The sequence below is a fragment of the Mytilus galloprovincialis genome, chromosome 1, assembly GCF_965363235.1.
Source record: "Mytilus galloprovincialis chromosome 1, xbMytGall1.hap1.1, whole genome shotgun sequence".
Taxonomy (NCBI): Eukaryota; Metazoa; Mollusca; class Bivalvia; order Mytilida; family Mytilidae; genus Mytilus; species Mytilus galloprovincialis.
The window spans coordinates 113,456,143-113,462,520 of NC_134838.1; the positions used below are offsets into that span (position 1 = coordinate 113,456,143).

The window sequence follows — 6,378 nt, forward strand, 5'->3', positions numbered from 1 at the left end:
GGAGGCACAGACCAAAAAACATAATGCCCCTCTACTATCGTAGGTGGGGCATAAAAACGGCAACATTTCCTTAAAATTACCAATTCAGGGGCAGCAACCCAACAACGTGTTGTCCGATTCATCTGAAAATTTCAGGGCAGATAGATCTGATAAACAATTTTACCCTGTCAGATTTGCTCTAAATGCTTTGGTTTCAGAGATATAATCAAAAATATAATTTTACCCCTATGCTCTATTTTTAGCCATGGCGGCCATCTTGGTTGGATGGCCAGGTCACCGGACCCATTTTTTAAACTAGATACCCTAATGATGATTGTGGACAAGTTTGGTTAAATTTGGCACAGTAGTTTCAGAGAAGATTTTTGTAAAAGTTAACAGACGACGACAACGACGACGACGACGGACGAGGGACGCAAAGTGGTGAGAAAAGCTCACTTGGCCCTTCGGGTGAGCTAAAAAGGGAAGTTTACATCCCCTCCCTATTCCTCTCAACAAACAGAAAATACAAACAAACAACACCCAAGCAAAAGATGTAATGTTTACGTGAACATATGCATAACACAAAATAATGATGAATTTTCATATTTTCTTTCAGATTAAACATATAAAGTTAAATCAATTGTACTTTTACTTTTATTTTCTTTATTCTCTTCGTTATACTAAGCTATTCGGTATACCAGCAACTCATAGTTATTCTATTCTATAGTTATATAAAACAACTCTTATAAAAAAAAAATCTTATATCAGCAGAATGTAATGTATCCCTTGCATAATGTGGTTACTGGTGTAGATTTTATGTCTCCCTCGATTTCACGATTTCGATGTGTTGCATCATCTACAATGTTGTAGAACGTCTTACTTGAACCTTCTATTAATGTTCATGTTCAACTATTTTGAACATATGAAAAAAAGTATGCTTTAGTTCACACCCACGGTATATTGTCCTATTACTCTTCTACCTTTTCCACAATCTGAAAATACAAAATATTTTACACATTAATATTAGAGGAACGAAAGATACAAGAGGAACATTCAAACTAATAGATCGAAAATAAATTAACAACGCCATGGCTAAAAAGGAAACTACGAACGACAAACAACAGTACACAAGACACAAAGTAGAAAACTAAAGACTAAACAATACTAACCCCAACATAAACTGGGGTGATCTCAGTTGCTCTGGAAGGGTAAGCAGATCCTGCCCAACATGTAGCTCCAGTCGTGTTGCTCGTGTTATTAAAACACATTAAATTGTCTTATTCATTAGGTTAACACATTTGTGAAAAAGGAACGTGATTGTAGTTACGACGACATAACCATATCCGATATTAACTGTGAAACGGATATTGCATAATGGTCAACTTCACCATTTGGAACTCTTGGTTAAATCGCTTATATGTGAGCAGAAACCCTATATCAAGTCAATCATAACAGGAAAAATAATACTGGGATTACCGTATCAATTTGGGAGATATACTCTCCGTATGCAGGCGCAGCTGGAATATTGCTACATAGAAATGGAACCATCACAATTTGGAAGCTGAAATCGTCTCTTTTGTTGTAAAGTTTTGTTTTAAAACGACCCTCATTGTCAAATTCGAGATGTTAGTCAAGATTTGAGGGAGGCTTAACTGTATGGTTTTTTTTATCCTTTATCTCTAGTTCGATGGGATAGATGCGTTCAACATAGTCACCAAATATATCGTAAAATAAGTATATTTTACATAGTTTTGAATTATCCGTTTCATTTATAATTATGTTTTTCATACTTATTCATCCAAGCCCTGAAAGGTTATTTTTCTCGATAAAATATATGACTATCGAACATGATACATAAATAAAGGCAACAGAAGTATACCGCTGTTCGAAATTCATAAATCGATTGAGAAAAAAAAAAACAAATCCGGGTTATAAACTAAAACTGAGGGGAGGACATCAAATATAAGAGGAAAACTACGACAAGGCTTTCCATCATTGTTGTCATTGTAAACTTAAATCAAATAGCCCAATTGATTAAACGATTTAAGTGTTTCAAACGCATGCAATGTTGTAAATAAATTTCATTATTTGAATCTCATTGCTGTTTAAGGTATACAATCAAATTTACGTTAATAACTTATTAATAATGAAACATTTAAGAATAACTTACAGCTTGATCCTGGAATATTTGATGGTTCGATGACAGATTGCAGTGCATCAACTGTATACATAAAAACAGTATAAAAAGCAATCAAAAGCATAAGTAGATATTTAGTTTCCATCTCAGAGTTTGCTGTATGTAGTCTTCAAGGAACTCTAAAATGTGTATTTTGTAGACCTCAATGGCTTAATATGTATTTGGTTTAAAACACTTTATTTATACTACTTATATCACATGCAAATGAACATCAACAACTTATCCACTTACATGACGCACCGGATGGCTCTATTTCTCTTTTTAGAAATATGAACTGTAAACAAATATGTTTAAAACTACTGAATGATTACGTAACAGTCGGTCCTTGATTTGTCTTTTTAAAATTTAGATATAATAAGGATTGTAATTACGTTTTATCTGTTTACCGTTATGTTGAGGATCACGAATCTGTATAAACAGAATTTTAATCATTTGCCAAGTGCTGTAAATTTCTAATTTGTTACCATGTAAAACGTAGAAGTAAAAATGAAAATAGATCATATTCATCCTCATCAAAATAACATTGTGATGATACCACTATTTAATTTTAAACAAATTAATAGATCATGAAAGTCTGCAAAATAAAGGGAAAGTTGTACGCTGGACAATAAGAACTGACATCTGAAATAGGCTTTTAAAATTTGATATTGATTAAAATACTGAAATTTAATACAAAAACAAATTAAATATGTTAAGATATAACCCACCGAATTTTAAAACATGCTTTTTAAGGGAGAATAATCTTCCACTGTCGATGAAATTTAAAAAATGCAAATAGTTCAGCAGATATCTATTGAAAACTAGAATAAGCGAACACATTAGACACTACGCAATGTAACCAAAAACAATTAAAGAGGGGAAAATGCGTGCCACATAAGGACATTGAGAATATAGATAGCAAAAAAGTTAATATTATTATAAAACAAAACATTACAAAACGATCAAAAAGGCGTCTGTTTTGTAAGTACACCCAAAATCAGTGGACGGAAATTAACATAGTAAACGAAGTTAAAATGTTATTCCGGTATTTTGATATTATCATATATATATCTGTACTTTTATAATAAAGAAACAACCCTTCCTGAAAATGACACATTTTTGAAGAATTCATGAAGTCCAAACAAATATATCAGTCCAAATTTTAGTTTCTTAATAAGAATTATTCACACTTAACTGAACCGGGAAATATAATACTCGTGTCCATTTAATTGAAATTGCAACTTTTATAATGTGTATGAAATGGTAAATTTCAGCAAAATGCATATAGAAATTATACTTCCCGTAGAAAAGTTTTACAAAAGTATCGAACTACAACGCAAATCGAAATTGGGGCAAGGCCAGGAAACTAGACAAGACAAAATCTAGCACTCGACAATATCTAACGGAACGAATGGAAAACAGTTGTCAAATTCATGAAGAAAATTGTTGGTTATACCGGGGTTCAAAGCTTAATCAACCTTCCACAAAAGATCAAATTTAAGTGTAAATGAATTAAAACCATCATTCTAATTAATCTTTTGTTATTTTAAACATCAACAATAAACGCACGCAAAATTGAAGAACAGAGTCACAAAAAGGGATTAAAGTATAACAAACAACGCGAATGGGCATTGCGTGTACTTACAATAGTTTGGTACCATTCGATAAATAATATGAAACCGTACCAATTAGTCTGCACCATATGTGCATTTTGACAAAGAATGCATCATGATTATTGTTCTAAAATATTTGTGAATCCTAATCCGTCTTCAATCTTTAACGTTTAAGAACAGAAAAAGACAAACAAGAACAAAAAAATGGTTAAAGTATGACTGGAAATCAGAGCTGTGAATTCGATTGACCAATGCATTAATTTTATATCATTTTAGATACTTTTTTAATAAGGTTCTAACTTTAGTTTGTAACCCGGATTTGATTTATCCACGACGAAAACAATAAATCATAATTATCTGGTAACACCGAAAAAGAATTTGAAATTATGCTACAAGGCCCTTACTGAAGAATCACATCCGACAAACACAATTTGGAAATGAGAATTTTGATATTTGTGTACATGAAATTAACCTTAATCTGTTTGACAATTGATCAGATGATAAAAATAAAATAGTCATAACCACAAATACAAAATAAAGCAAACAAACAAACTAAAATAAAAAATAGAATAAAAAAGCAAAAACTGAAGCAATTGTTTTTTTTTTTTAAATCTCTTTTTCGGAAATATTATTGCATTAAGTTCTTCATTATTGGGTCTCATTTGTAAAGAAATCTTGGAAATCGGGGTTCAACATTCTTTAAGATACAATAAAAATAAAATTGAGAATGGAAATGGGGAATGTGCCAAAGAGACAACAACCCGACCATAGAGCAGACAACAGCAGAAGGTCACCAACAGGTATTCAATGCAACGAGAAATTCCCGTACCTGGAGGCGTCCTTCAGCTGGCCTCTAAACAAAATATACTAGTTCAGTGAATAATGAACACCATACTAAACTCCAAATTGTACACAAGAATCTAAAAGTCAAAATAATACAAGACTAATAAAGGCCAGAGGCTCCCGACTTGGTACAGGCGCTAAAATGCGGCGGGGTTAAACATGTTTGTGAGATCTCAACCCTCCCCCTATGCCTCTAGCCAATGCAGAAAAGGAAGTCTTTTAATTTTGTTCAAATTTTCAGTAACAAGAATAGCTAAATTGAGGCGGAATCAGCTTTAAAAGAGTTGTTTCTTTGTTTTTTGTATGTGTTTTGATGTGTTCGAAATGATTTTTGTGTCATGAATGGATATACCATATCTTTAGTTTTTTTTTTTATTAAAATGTACAATACTGATAAATTACTAAAATCTTCAGTTTAAAAAAAAAACCTAAAACGACTTTTTTCTTACCATAATTATCTGGAAAACAAAGTGCATACACCAGTTATTAAAAGTCCTTATACCAATATTGTATATGTATATATCTAGAGAGAGAGAGAGAGCTGCCTTAAAAGTACATGTAAACGCGACGTAAATTCCTGGTAGTGAAGGAATGACATTTATTTGATTATATACGAATGTACTTTCATTCTTAAAAAGCATCTTTCCCAAATATAAAACATTTTAAAGAAGTTTTTAAAGTGCTAAACATGAAACCAATTAGAAAAAGTTATAAATAAAATTGTATGTACGATTTCTGGGTAATACAATAAAGAGATTGTGTATTGTCTACAAATAAATATTTGGAGAAAATACATGAAAACAGTGAAAAGAATCCATGCATATTAATATTTTTTTCTAAATTAAGTAAACAAGATAACGGTATGTAAAGGACACAATTAAGTATTTTGTCCTTCCTACCTATTAAACCGGACAGAGAAAATGTTGGGCATATCATTAGATTTTCGGTAAATTTTAAATATGACAAATCATACCTACACCGAAGGATTGATTGATGTAAACTAATTTCTATGCAGTTTCCTGTACTTGTCACCGTACAAATTTGACTGTCTTCATTTAACTAATGATATCTTAACGTTTACAAATTAAATAGAGCCACTAGACATGCAAAAAACGCAATGAAATAAAGTCTATTTTTATCAACTCTTTTGTTCTTTTATTTGCTTGAATTTATTGTGTGTTCTTTCATATCAATATTTTTTTTTCATGTTTAATTTATTTACAACTTTTGTAGACTTTATGTTGATGTTATGTGCAAACCATGCCTTCTAACAGAACGTACCTTTTTTCTAAAAAGATTCCAAAATGCTGAAAAGTCGATTTTTATAAAGAATTTGCCACAAACTAGGTGTAATTGTCAGGTAAAAGTATGTCTCAAATCCAGGATGACAATATCTCTCTATCTTGTGTTATTCAAAACTTAAAATTCATGTGAAGTAAACTTATATTAGACGCAAGCCCTCAACACATACAGATGTTTCACTTGCTCGAAACGGGATAACCATCTTCTAGTTCTTTAATTTTAACCATATTCATACGCTACGAAAGGTAAGACTGTGTTACCTAAAAATGGTGATATACAGGATACTGATTCTATATCTTATTAAAAGAAACTGGGAGTAATACATTAAAGCGGGAAACAAATTACTAGTAGATGAAGTTGGAACATGAATACCAACATCGTCCTATGACATTGTTTATTGGAAAAAATATAGTATTCATAAATATTGAATTCATAAAAGTTCTAGTAATTGAAAATTCAAACTTC

At 31.5% G+C, this 6,378-nt stretch overlaps 1 long non-coding RNA gene across 1 annotated transcript; it reads right to left on the minus strand.

The window, feature by feature from the left end:
* Positions 1-518: 518 nt before the first annotated feature.
* LOC143052211 (uncharacterized) lies at positions 519-2,338 on the minus strand. Its single transcript, XR_012971037.1, has 2 exons — positions 2,150-2,338; positions 519-971 (listed from the first exon to the last, which is right to left on the minus strand). It is a non-coding gene; the product is annotated as an uncharacterized LOC143052211 (long non-coding RNA).
* Between the last annotated feature and the right edge of the window lie 4,040 nt (positions 2,339-6,378).